The sequence below is a fragment of the Phoxinus phoxinus genome, assembly GCF_949152265.1.
Source record: "Phoxinus phoxinus genome assembly, chromosome: 7".
Lineage (NCBI taxonomy): Eukaryota > Metazoa > Chordata > Actinopteri > Cypriniformes > Leuciscidae > Phoxinus > Phoxinus phoxinus.
In genome coordinates, this window is record NC_136882.1 from 26,650,945 (window position 1) to 26,665,442 (window position 14,498).

The window sequence follows — 14,498 nt, forward strand, 5'->3', positions numbered from 1 at the left end:
CCTACCGCACATTCATTCATTCATTCATTCAAATATTTTAAAAGACTGGAATAAGAGCACGCACACAAGCAATCCTTTTATCAGTCAAATACATTAAAAAATGTGCACAGGTATGACACGATCAGTAAGAGAAAAACACTGTTAATGAGAAGACAGCACTGGACTGACTGCTGCAGGTTAGTGAGGAAATATATTTATTTATTCAGAATGCACAGTTGGAAAGAAAATAGGAACATTTCAGCAGGTTCAAGATTATTCATGTTAATGCAGAGAACATGTTTCATTGTTTCAATTAATTGACAGCCAAAAACGTAGTAATAATCTGTTTTCTTGTAGGTGCCGAAATGTTACCGAAACTTGTTGTAAAAAGTTCATGGAAGTATTGGAGACCTTGTAGCCCCACCCATAGACATAATATTTATGGCCCCACCCCTTTTTCAGGCTGCACTCGTCTTCCGGTTTATATCTTCACAGCCACAGTGACAGGATGAAGGTAAGATATAGTTTTATTATCTTCCCGGTCAATTGATATGTGTTATATCATTTGCTCAACCATAATGCTCACGATGCATTTTATTAAAAAGTAAAGTAAATCCACTTCAACACCAGCTTACGTTAATTAGTAGCCTATAGCCTACTCTACAACAGCGATGCCATAGTAATATCAAAGATGGCGAGGTCCATTAAACTGAAAAGTCTAATCATTTTTGACATGACAGAGTCTTGAGCCGCGAGTTCAAAATCTTTTTTTTTTTACTGACCTAAGCTTTGATTGTGAACACGCCCTAGCTGGACGCATTTAACCGTTGCACTTGCATGGTCTCGCGCATGACACGGCATTTGAGTCGCGGAAAGACCACAAAACTGACGGGAACCGCTCCGGGGGAGTACTGACTAGAACCTTCAGATGACACACAGCGCATATCTCCGTCGCTGAAAACGTCCTGATTGCGTATGCAACCCACCGCTCCCTAAAGGAGGGAATCAATGGAGGACGTAGCTAGTCGACGACGTCGACTGAATGGTTGGGGATCACGCCTAGGGAGCTAGGATATCTGACACGCCTCGACAGTAACGTTATATCTGACAGGGAACTAACTGTCCAGTGTGGTTCTGTTTACTCGCGGGTTTTCCGAGAATGCAGTTGTGAGTCCTGGAAATGTAAGTTACCGGTGTGAGTTTGGTTTATGGAATGCGGTTGTCACTCCCGTAAACAACGTAACCGTAGCCTTTAATCGTTAAAATGGGTAACCGTTAGGCCTGTACTAGCATAGCAGTCTGAATAGTTTCGCAAATCACTATAAATCATTCAGGCAACACGCGTGTGCAGCAATTTGTCGAACGGCTTCTCTTCTCATTACATTAAACGAAAGGAGTTACTTTATGACACAAAGAACAAAAATAATGGAATAATGTAAAACAACCCTGCAAAATCGTCCTATCGTTTGCCGTAATGGAGATATTTATCAAGTTAAGTATTCAGTGTATGCTATGTGCTGCTTACGAGCGACTCCATACTGCAGGTAAACAGAACAAATGCTATCAAAACACTAAAAGTCAAAATACACGAAAGCATTTAAAGTATACAAAAAAAACATAGCATTGAACACCCGTCATGTGCCAATCACTGAAAACCTCTTATATACTGTCTATGCTGAAAACCGAGACCCATAAATACAGCATTTGATCACTGGATTAGTGGATTTACAGACATTTTTTCTTTTAAGATTTAAAAAAACAAAAAACATTTGAACACTATAATCAGCTCCTAATTTCCAGAAACACATTACTTTTTTTTTTTTAATTGTCAAAGTCACTTAACCACGTATTACTGTTTTTGAAATGCTTTAATCTTTCAAACAGTAAAATACAAATTCTCTTAATTTCATATTTACATTTAAACTGCTATATAATGTTGAATAGAATGTATAATAATGCAATGGGGGATATTTGTGGGTCCTCCTGATAATGCCAAATGTCCTATGTTACCAGTAAAAAGTGGCCTACATTATTTTAAATATATCTAGTCCGTGACAGAGTGCAGACTTGTTATTCTGGTGTCACCATTGTCCTGTGCATTGGGTTACCAGCACCAAGTCAAAGCCTATTAATTTACACCCACAATGTAATATCAAATTTAGCATTTTAATCAACAGTAAAAAAAAAATTCTTACCATTTATATATATATTACATATTAGCCTAAACATTGTACCAGAAATCCTTGAGGGCAGTGATAGGCCAAATGCGGTGACATGTTTGAATACTCTCTAAACATAGTCTTTTGTTGTGTTTTGTGTTTAGATTTTCCCTGTGAAAACATTATCGGCCATCTCGCCTGTACCGTTGACTCGTGGGGAGCGACAGTGGTCAAAGGTGTGGTTAACGGCTTAGCTCGTTGTCCCAAGCGCTCGGTCACACACTCCTCAAAGTGGCATCGCCTGAAGGGCACTGATAACACGCATCCTGTGCTCCTATTGGCTGATGTCCAGAGAGCTGGCAATCTCATACGGAAGAATCTGTACATTAGAGGAAAGGTAGGTTAGGCCGGAATGTGAAGGGGTTTTAAGGTATTAGTGGGAAAGCCAGGATGGCATGCATTTTCCTGGCCTGTTGTGGATGACCTTTCCCTCTGCCCAGTGCTTTTGTGAAGGATCAGCATTTTTGGTTCATGTGAATCCCCTCTAGCTTTGAAGGGGAGGGGCACAGCAGGGGGACGCTAAAGAGCCCTGCATTTGTGTGTGCGCGCATATGTGTGTTTCAGTATGTTTCAAGTGTGGTGTGCATTTGGACCATTTAAGATCTAATGTAATCCATGATGGTGGTTGGAAGAGGCAATATGTAATGATATTTGTGAGATAGCTTTGGCACGTGAAGGGGAGGCTTGGATCGTGGGTTTCTGCACCCCCAGCAGAGTTCACACTTAAGCAGTGTAGGGTTTGGACCAGCGCCATGCCTGCAGGGTTGGTACGGCTGGCCTCTCCCCAGCCCTCTTTTCCTTTCTTTTTCTCAGTCTCTCTTGCTCCACCAGAGGAATGTCCAACTCACTGTAGGCAGGAGTGCAGAAAGAGACAATGCAGAGATACTACCTGGTTGGTTAATAAAGCTTGACTTCTTCATTCACACATCATGCAATAAATACTACTGTGTTGAGAAAGCTACTTCCAAGCTACATTTCTGAATGAAAGTAGTTATGCTACAGTGAAGATACATTTTTGATGCTTTTTGAAGTATATTGATGCTATTTAAGTTGGCAGTGTACCTTTAAATCTATACTATGATACTATTTATTTTTACGATCAGAGCAGTATTTATCTGTTTTATAAAAAAAAAAATTGGTATTATATTACAAATGTACACTGACATTCAACAGTTTGGGGTCAGTATGATTTGTTTTAAATAAATTAATACTTTCATTCACATGGATGCATTAAATTGATCAAAAGTGACAGAAACTTTTGCATTGTTGCTAAAAATAATAATATTTTTTTAAATAAATACATTTTAATAAGTTATTTTGGACTTTCTAACAATCAAAAATTAATATTTAGAAAAAATGTTGTTGAATCACTGTTTCCACAGCACACATATTAAGCAGTACAGCCATTTTCAACTGCGATAAGAAATGTTTCTCAAGTTTTTTAAAGGATCATGTGACACTGAAGTCTGCTGAAAAGTCTGCTTTGCTATTTCAGGAATAAATTGCAACTTAAAATATATTAAAATAGAAAACTCTTTACATTTGTATTAATATTTGACAAATAGTTTTTACTGTATTTTTGATCAAATAAATGCAGCCTGGGTGAACATAGAGACTCCTTTTCAAAAACATTTTCATTCAATTACCATTTTTAAAACCTTCACAGTTGTTGCTCTCAAAACCAAAAAACTATAGTGCACAAAGCATATCTTGTACACCCACCCCCTGTAACCATGGCAATGATCACAGTTTTCCTTATTCAAGTCTGTCATCGCAATTTGACAAGTACATGTCTATGTCATTGTTCCTTGACATATTCATGGGAATTTTAAACCCTGTGATTACATTTTTTCCAAACTGTAGATGAGCAGCAGAGATAGTCGATAAATCTTACTTATAATTTTCAGATGGCCATTTTGATAATTTCTTTCCCTGAATAACTCTGACAGGCTGAATGAAAGATAAATGAAAGGCAAGAAATGCGAGGAGTAGTAACCATGTAGGTTTAATTTGAACATTTGTCAAACCCTGTGTGTAATAGCCTAACTCAATTGTATCACACTAAAGAAGATATTTGCTTGAAACCTGGTCTCAAGAGAAGCCAGCCAGGTTACCGCATTATATATTTCTGTTGATATGAAAAATCGTGTACATTTACCAATATATCGGGTGAATTATGTATATGATGTATATTACGATGTTATGATGAACTATAGCCTATGCCTTTCTCCACTTACGTTCTAAGTTGTTCAAAGTGTTTCTAAGGATGTTGATTTTTAGAAGACAGATTGAGATGGTGAACGGGAACATGGTTTGTGTAACATTAGCAACACAATATTAGATGTTTGAACACACTCAAGCAAAAGGCTAATCATATTAATTACCGGTATGTGTGTGACGTTGTAGAGAGCGGTACATAAAACGCATTACCATTCTGATACATAGAGTAGCCTAGTTCACTCTTCCACTTCTTCTTAACCAGTATCTGGATCAAACATAAATGGCTGAATTAAACCAGTATTTCCTCTTGCCATTGTGTATATTGTTTACTACAGTAAAGTTGACCAAGTGAATTTCTGAGCTCATGTGAGTGAGTGGAGGCAGGGCTCATTTGCATATTCATTGAATTTGCATATTCATGGTTCAGCACATATTGTAGGAAGTGGGACAGTACAATTCAATGCACATTAACTAAAACATAACATCACAGATGTCATAACTAGGGATGGCGAAAACTGAAACATTTATTGACCGACCGGTTGAAGCCGGTTGAAACTCGGTTAACCGATTAGTTTAAAATATGCTACGCTATTTGAAATAACAGCCCTTTCGCGCCGCGCCTGCAATTTCGCAACTGTCGCATCTCTGCCGTTCTGCCTTCCGATCACACACACACACACACACACACTGCCCCGGCACCGCCCTTCCACTCACGTCACTTTTTTAAAATCCCCTACAGCGCGAAACATGAGTCCCGCAAACACATTGAGACCTCGCGGCAAATGTTTTTATTGGTTTATTAAGTACAAACAGGCGAGTTATGAAAAATTGAGTGTGAGGGATTTGTTCACTTCACACAAAAAGATCTTGGAATGAGATGGCTAACTGAAGTAGCGTTTAGTCCACTGTCTATAATACCGGTAGCCTAATTTAGAGATCACTTTTTTTTTTTTTTTTACCGACTACCGACAACTTTGATCGGTTAACGTTGATACGGTCAACCATAGGTCAAACGGTCATCGGTTAACGTCCCCAGTCATAACCTATTTAAATATGTACTACATTATTGTTATTTTTTTGATATATTTTTATTTTACATGATATTCGTGTAGTATATTTAATGTTACGCCTTGTCAACTTTAAGATTCTTTTAAATATGCCAATTAAAAAGTACAACAGGCTTTCTATTTTAAACCTTATTAAAATTATGCCAAATAAAAACAACAAATTTTTACTTTCACAAGCCGTCACGTATTTGCGAGCTTTCAGTGGGAGATCTCTTGAGAGAACAAGCTTACAGGCCTCCGTACGCCGTTTCTCTCAGGTCTGCACTTAATGCATCCTCTCGATATCAAGAACACATCCGGGTACTTTTATGTGTTCTGTGCACTTGCATTCTTGAGTATTGGAACCGACCTTTGATGTTTTTGATGACAAAGTTCAAGATCGCTTAAGACTGCATGTTGAGAAATGGCCATTGATTTAATGTATATTGAAACCTTGTAGAAACCGTTTTTCCATTATTAAAACTAAATAAAAATTACATTTACGTTCACCCTTAAAATGTGATTAATGCATTACTGTGATTATATTTGATCTCATTTAAACCGAATATTGAGATGATTGTTCATAATTAGAGTAACCTTGTGTTACTGCAAAACATGTTGAGTTTTTAGCATTTATTCATTTTTGGAAAAGACATTATCCATTATTGCAGTCATTTAGATGGCTTTGCTTTTTGGCTTTTACCAAAATCTGACATGTATTCAGTTAAATATTAACAATTTATGGCAATACAGTTTTTAACTGATATGAAAACCTTGGCTTTCCTCCTTAGCAACATTGACATTGCATGTAGTTACATCATGTTTGGTAGAAGCGTAGCATGTTACATCTTGTTTAACAGAGTAGCATGTCACGTTTATTACGTTTCTCCCTTCGATTTTTGGGAAATAATCTATATTCATACTTCAAAGTTTGTTTTCCTGAGGTTTTCATGCTCTCGCTGACCCTTAGAATTAAATAGGCCTTTTTTTCTGTTGTACTTTAAACCCTCAATGTAAATGCACTATGCACATGCAACATAAAAAACAACACTTAAGTTACTATACTACTTTATATTAGTTCACTAAAAGTTGCTAAACAGTTGGAGTGTAAATGTGTAAAATCATTTTGTAAGCTTAGTTGAAATTGGTGGTTTTGGACAGGGCAGTTACTTTGAGTTCAGAAAGTTGCAATATGTATCCACAGAAAGGAAACTTTTACTTCAAAAGATCTAGATCAAAACTAGACGTTTCATGATATCTCTTTTCTTTTACCCACTATCGTTTATCGTTGGAAGTTGTTTTAATGCCCCTGCTGTTTAGTAGCCTGTAAGCAATACAAGTAAGCTCAGTCTTTCCTCATCCTACTTAAACAAAGGAACAGGGGTGTGATTCAAAACAGAGGATGATGAAACGGGTTGATATATACCTACGACCCTGACTTCACCTCTCTCAGCACAATTATGATGATGCCACTGTGATTGGTCAGCATTTAAGTGTCATGGTTATAAGGGACTAAATGCAGCAGAGGCAACAAGCCCTCTAATGGCGATTAAGGAAAATAAATGTATTCACATTAAATTAGTTTTTAAAGAACAATTAAAAATAAATATCTATTAAATCAATTAGGCTACATTTATATAATTAATTACATATGCTATTCATAAAAATTATAATTAAATCGCTGAGATAAGCCTCAACTAAGATCATTAAAAGTTATTACAAAAAAGTTATTACCCCCTTCCCAATATTTGATATCTTGCTATGCTGAACCACATTATGAGCAGCTCTGTTTGTTGTTAGGATGTCACAATGTTTGAAAAGTTAACATTTTAGGCTCAGGAAAATGACTGAGATGGCCAATCAAATCAAAGAAGGCAGGCGTGTTCACAAAAGATGAGTGCGAATTTCAATGTGACGCTTTCTTTTTAAAAGTGAAAGATTGTGTGGTAAGAAGTATAAACATTTAATATTTGACAACTTTTTTATGATCAGTGACCAATAGATTTACATCCATTGATGTAAATGACTTTTTAATCACATTTCAGTGTTTTGAATAAAAAAAAATACTATCATTTACATAATTCATGTCATTCATAGAATATAATATAATAGAATGAGGCATTTATATAGCGCTTTCATACGTAATACTGTACACCCAAAGCGCTTTACAATCATATCAGGGGGTCACATTTTGCATTTTTGACTTATTAGATATATGAATAAGAGTGAATATGGGCATATTTTAAAATAAAACATTAATAGTTTTAAATTGATTACTTCACAATTAGACATATTTTACCGTTCTTATTTAGAACCCCCCCAAAAAAACATTGTTTTGTTTATTTCCTTGTCATTACTGGCCTACAGTCCATAGCAATTTACTTTACAATCCAGTTTGTCAACCTGATGTCGATTTAGCCCAGAGGAAAGAAACATCACAAATGAGATTTAATATCTTAAATGTTTCTCCCGGACAAAAATGTGGTCACTTTAACATCCAATGGGCTTTATGCACAGCTGCACTACTTCCTGAACTTTAGCCAGTTCCTTTGTTTCCTGTCTGCCATTATTGGACAAACTGATTAATCCAGGTGTGTCTGATTATTGTTGTTGGCCAGGCACACCTGGATTAATCAGTTTGTCCAATAATGGCAGACAGGAAACAAAGGAGCTGGCTAAAGTTCAGGAAGTAGTGCAGCTGTGCATAAAGCCCATTGAGACTTTTTCTTGAGTCTCTTGCTTCTCACACTCGTCTCCTGAAACAAACTCTAACACAAAAAAGTTTTAGAAGAGATCTCAACAACATCCATCATCTCCATTTTAGGAGAAACATCTGAATATGAGAATCACAACTAAATCTCCTGAGCTTAGCAAAAGCAACCACTAAGCAATACATTTTTCCTATGGGAACAGCTGTTCACAGCGATGTGTTGTCGCCCTATTATTTTTTTTTCATCATTGGTCTATGTACACACTTTTTAATAATTATTTTTTAAGCTAAATTAATTTTAAATTAACAGGTTTAAACTGGTTTTATCATACAAACCTATAGGAGAGAGAAACTACTAAACGATTTTGTCTTGTTTAGTCAGAGCAGACTGGTCAGAGCAAGACTGTGCAAGTGAGACGCAGTGGGGATTCTGGGTGACACAGATATGACAGCATGCAGGAATCCCCAAGCCTTGCAGAGAGACACACTATGGTTCCCTCTCCGCAACTCTGTTAGTGACATCATCCTTCCATGTGCGCAGCATACAGAGCGGGGAGGGATGAGGGACGATTGTCAGGTGTCAGAAATGTCACACCATTCAGGACAACAACTGCACAACTGGTAAAGCACAGCGCTAGCAGCAACACCAATGTTAAGGTTTTGTTTGCCATGGAACATTTAAGCGCACTTTTAGCCGCTATACAGTCAGATCAAATTGTTGCTTGGATTCATAAGTGTAAATCGTTAACAGTGAGATGCACTTAGGCCTATGTGTTTATTTAAGCTGCCATAGCCTAAAGTTTATAGCTGCAAGACCTGTGTGTGTGTGTGTGTGTGTGTGTGTGTGTGTGTGTGTGTGTGTGTGTGTGTGCGCATATGTATGTTTGGTGGTGTGGCCATCTGTATGTATGTGTGTGTATGCATAGATGGAAAACACCTTCTGGGTATCATGAGGCTGAGCTTTAAGGTATGATATGTTAATAAAATGTGTCAAAATGTCTGATTCCCATTCTCTCTTTATAAACAAACTTGCGGCATGAACTGAGCTAATTAGCGCGCCCATCTGCTCACTAGAGCAAACTTAGTGATACATACCAGAAAAACTGTAAAAAGACAAGCTCAGTTTTTCCCCGGCAGATGACAAGTGTTATAAATTGCAGTTTGTTTTCTCCGTCTGCTCTCTTTTCCTCCGTTTTTCCCACCTCTGACATTATTCATTCAAATATTTCCTTGCCATTGCCTTGTCTCGTTTGCTTTACATGTATTGTTGTGCCATTGTGTACACACAAGCAATGCCTATAAATGGCTTTAATTCAATGATCTGAATCTGTCTAGCTTTTCCTAATCATCCAGGTCTCCGATTTCCCTCAGAGGTGGGCGTTCGCTAAACGGGTCTGCCAATTTCCCCAGTTTGTGAGGCACTCGTGGTTTGTGGGGAGGATAGGGGAATATGAAGACTGAGATCGGTATTCCCCGAACAGCATTATGCAAAGCTGTTAGCAACAATTAACTCATAGCACATCGATTGCGACGGGGCCGGGCCCCAGCCATTGTGCGAGCTAAGCACTGCGGTGGTGAGCTCGGAGCCGAGGGGGGAGCGATACAGAAAGATCCATCTGTTCTTTCTGCTCCCCTGCACTGATGGAAGACTACGCTAATCTGGTTACTTGTCAGGACAGGTTAGTGAAAGCAGGCGAATGGAGGAGGCTAGAGCTTAACTGGTTGTCAGCTGCTGGCTGCGCCCTGTCCTGTCTCCCAGACTCGATGGTGCTAGATTTGGCACGGGCCGCCTGTAGTCAGATCGGCCACAGACCAGCCAGTCTGTCACCAAAGAAATACCAGCGCTGGTGGAGAGGGCTGCTTCTGTTTTCTGTCAACACGAACAGACTCGTTTAAGAACGAACACATTTTTGTTTTTTAATTTATATGCATAAATGTATACATGCCAGACTCAGGAGATGTTTTATCTCAGATGCAAGTAGTTATTTTCAGAAAATACGATTATAATATGAGCCATAAAACTTAAAAAATGTTAATAGTTAAGGAGTTTTTCAACTAAAGTGTATTTAAGAACCCAGTTAAATGTTTGTTTTAAATCTTTCTGAAAGACTATTAAACAAATGTAACTGGGCAAAGTAAAGTAAAGCTATTTAAAGCAGTATTTATGCAATACAAACATCAAGCGTAGCGTTAGTTCTGGCAGGTCACGTTAGCCAAGCTTGCATCAGCTGACTCTCAGCTGCTCCACATCTACCTATAGGAATACGACTCCTATCACCGTATACATATATAAGTATTATCAGCAGCTATCACGTTTTTTGTCAGGAGCTAATTACCCTCCTCCATCCCCAGCTCCTCCTCTCGTCAGTCAGGATTTGACATTCTGATTCCCCTTGAATCAGAATAATTTCTTGAATGGGCTTTATGCACAGCTGCACTACTTCCTGAACTTTAGCCAGCTCCTTTGTTTCCTGTCTGCCATTATTGGACAAACTGATTAATCCAGGTGTGTCTGATTATTTTTGTTGGTCAGGCACACCTTGATTAATCAGTGTGTCCAATAATGGCAGACAGGAAACAAAGGAGCTGGCTAAAGTTCAGGAAGTAGTGCAGTTGTGCATAAGGTGCGTTATGTTGTACTTTAAAATCTTGAAATAATGATATCTGCAAAACATTCATGTTGGTTCTGTTTACCCCAAGGGGGGTTAGTGCTGCTCTCCCTGCTCTTATCCATGCTAGGATATATTCTCGCCCAGAACGGAACCATACCGCCAATCCAAACTGTATGCTAATTGTCAATCGTATTTGACGATAGTGGTCCTGACAGAAATATGTTTATTCTTTTCAAAAAGCTTTATTTTATTTATTTATTTATTTATTGTTTATTTCTTTACTTGTTTTTCGATAGTTAGTTACTTACTCAGCCGAATTCCTTGGCCTCATGAGATTTCAACACATTTTTATATGCTATGAAAATATTATGAGGGAAATTAATGGGCATCTGACTAGCTTACTTGGACTCTTAATAGAGCTGTAAATTTTAATGGGCAAACATGGGGCTGATCTGTACAAAATGATGGACAGCTGTAACATGTACCACAGGGTACATATGTGATTAGAAGCAAACATCTCAACAATCAACCACATTTTCTGATTTTTAAATATCCAGTAATACCATTCTATTGATTCTCTTTCTTAATAAACATTTTAAAGGTAATACAAATAAATTGATTGAAGGAAAAAAGTTTAAAAAAGTTTTTTAAAGAATAAATTAGCTTGAATATTTTTCAGTGTTTATAATTAAGCATATGGGGAAAATGTAATCAAGCAGCCATTTATAATTATTGCATTCATCCCTTAAGGTCATGAGTTATTATCTGTTCTGTTAATTCTAAATAATGTAAAAAGTAAACAGATTTTTTTTTCTCTCAAAAAAGCAGCATCCTTGAAAATGCTTTCTTTTTAATAAATTATCCTATTAATTCTGCAATTTTCAGTGATTTATTTTAGTTTCTAAACGCACACAAAACATTCTTTTAATAGCATTGTAGAAATTGTTGTTAAAATATAATAATAAAAACGCTAATAAATATGGAGTTCAGAAGATTATTTATTATTGGGTTGCAGGAGCTTTTGGGAGATCAAGCAAAAACAAGAACACTGTTGTGTCTACTTGTGCGGCATTAACATATTAGCCACATTTTTTGGAAAATATCGAAAGTTGAGATTTTAAGCTTCATTTTCACTGTCCTTCAAACTCCCATTTCAAAATGATGGAGAAACCCCAAAACAGGTGCATAAAAGACTACAAAACCAAAACTAAAGTGTTTGAAAGTCCCAGTGGGCATTGTTGATTTAAGAGGAAGTGAATAAAACCACCCAGGCACTGTCTAGGAAAGGTTGTCTCCGAACCTTTGTCTGAAACAAAGAGACTTATGGAAGAAGCCTCAAAGAGACCAATGATCACTTTGAAGTAGTAACAAAATTCAGTAGCATCAGAATTGTGAACCAGTCATCCATATTAAGTCCACATGCAGGCCTGTTTGGGAGGGTGGTAGCCTAAGATGTTAGACAATTGCATTTAGAACTGATATTTGTACAGCTTTTTTATTCAAAGCAATAGGATGAATAGGACTAATTTCTGACTGTGATCTCAGTGCCGAAATGTATAGTGCTGTACCTGTAGTGACATACGTTGGTGGCATTTCAGTGACTGCACATCATCTGAACAAAGTAGCAGGAGACACTGGATGAATTAACCAAAATCAGTGGTACATATTTACCACAAAGAGTGCAATATTTATGCAAACATCGCATTTCATTTTTAAGAAGGCTTTTGTCATGTCACAATTACTTTTCGGCTTCATTGGAAATGAAAGAACAGATGACAAAACTGCAATCTAGCATTTGTTATTTGAGTAAAATGACAAATAATTTGGCAGAGGAACGAATACACACACACACACACACACACACACACACACACACACACACACACACACACACACACACACACACACACACACACACACATGATTTCTCTCACTCTCTCATACACACTCCATCTGCTGCTAATGCAGCCTCTTGTCTGAAGTGGGTGTGGCTGTTGACTGAAGTCTCTGTGTCAGTCAGTCCCCTTGCCCCGCCTCCTTATGTGGTTTAGCTGTTAGGACCACCACAACATTTTTATTCAATTAAACAGTCCCCCCACCCCAAAAATCGTCCATACAACATCCTGTAAGCCATAATATGTTGATTGTCTCTGTAAGCAATTTAGGCCTGTAATGATTTTGTGACTTGTTATGCTAATTATGATGGCCTTTTCAGTCTGTGAGAGCTAGTTTGTAGATTTATTAGTCGCTGACTGAGAGGGAACGTAAAGAAAAGCGTTAGCGGTAATTAATCCTGTTAACCAAGGATAATTGGGCAAAAAAATAGACACCGCCAATGGCTTTAGCTCTAAGGAGTGGCAGTTAACCCGGCTTCCTGTGTTTTATTTAACAGTTAATGTTTCCTCCATTTTCTGCTTCCTCTCAGGATCTCTGCAAATGTGCCAGCCCTGTTCCCTGAGTGTCAGGAGGCCTGCCCGAAGGGGCCACAGGGTTCTACCTGCTAGTTAATGGCATTGCCACCTCCCTTTGCAACATGCAAAGACTGCTATCTATTGTGCAAATTTCCTTTGTGTGACTTCATACGGCCCTACCTGAACTCATCTGATAATACATTCAAGTCTTTAGCTAATCTGGTCAATTGTATAGCACACGTACACATGTGTACATTTGCATAAATACCGAAATTTACATTTTTAAAGTATTGAAATATAAAACCACTTTAGAGCCATACAAATGTATATGAATTGTTTTAATTAGTGGGTATTATTAAATGTTAAATAAATTATTTAAATGCTATGACATTTATTTAACATATTCACCTGGTTTGCTTTACAGCGATTCAGTTCAATTACGATTTACAGGCTTGCAATTTAATTACAATCTTGATTCATTTGGATATATCAAGTGTCATGACATGACTAATGTTGTAAACTGCTGAGGGAACCCTGTACATAACTATAATATGAAAGGTTAAAATGAACAACTGATTATTTTTATACCAACATTTAAATTGCACATTGAAATATAAACATTTAAATGGTGCCTTTCATTAAATTTGTTTTCATGGTGGATTTAGGCCTGTTCAATCATTAAATATTGAAGTAGAAATGTAATATGTTATATAATTCATATATTTATCAAAATGCTCCTTTCTAGAGTTTTTTTGTTGCTAACTATCGAGTTATATTATATTTTTTTCTGCAGTTGAAACACCGATTGAGCGATTACTTTAGACATGATACATTTCATGTATCTTTCAACATACCTCTTGATGTTCTTTCATGCTTATTTCATGCTGTAACTAGTAGTAAAGAGGAAGAGATGATTGGTTCATGTCATGTGTACTGCATGCTTTGCTTGAACCAAGGCAGCTACTAGGCTATAATTGACAGAATTTGAAAGCTGAGGCTTTGTTTCATATCAAAAGTAACAAAGCTTATTGTGATATATATGTGATTTATTGGATTGGCGTGCTACTAATAATTTTAGTTTTGTTCGCGCATCAACTGAAAACAACATAGACTACATAGACTCTTGGGATTTAAGAATCGATAACGGTTCATCAAAATGAGAATCGATTAATATCCCTATTTATAACGTTTCATTCTGTTCTATGTGATTTATGGTGTCGTATTAAACACGTTTTGAAGGATTACACAATTATAATCTTTAAAATGTTAAAATTAGTGAACATTTAATCTCATAACAAAAA

General features: G+C 37.1%; 1 long non-coding RNA gene across 5 annotated transcripts in view; it reads left to right on the forward strand.

Annotated features, from left to right (window-relative positions):
* Positions 1 to 405: 405 nt before the first annotated feature.
* LOC307001494 overlaps positions 406 to 14,498 on the forward strand; it is a 92,163-nt gene continuing 78,070 nt past the window's right edge. For 2 of the 5 annotated variants that reach the window (XR_013798251.1, XR_013798252.1), the window contains exons 1-2: positions 447 to 493; positions 2,303 to 2,535. This is a non-coding gene — a long non-coding RNA (uncharacterized lncRNA). Of the gene's footprint in view, positions 1,162 to 2,302; positions 2,536 to 14,498 lie in introns of all 5 variants that reach the window. The other 3 variants (XR_013798253.1, XR_013798254.1, XR_013798250.1) reach the window with 2 other exon arrangements.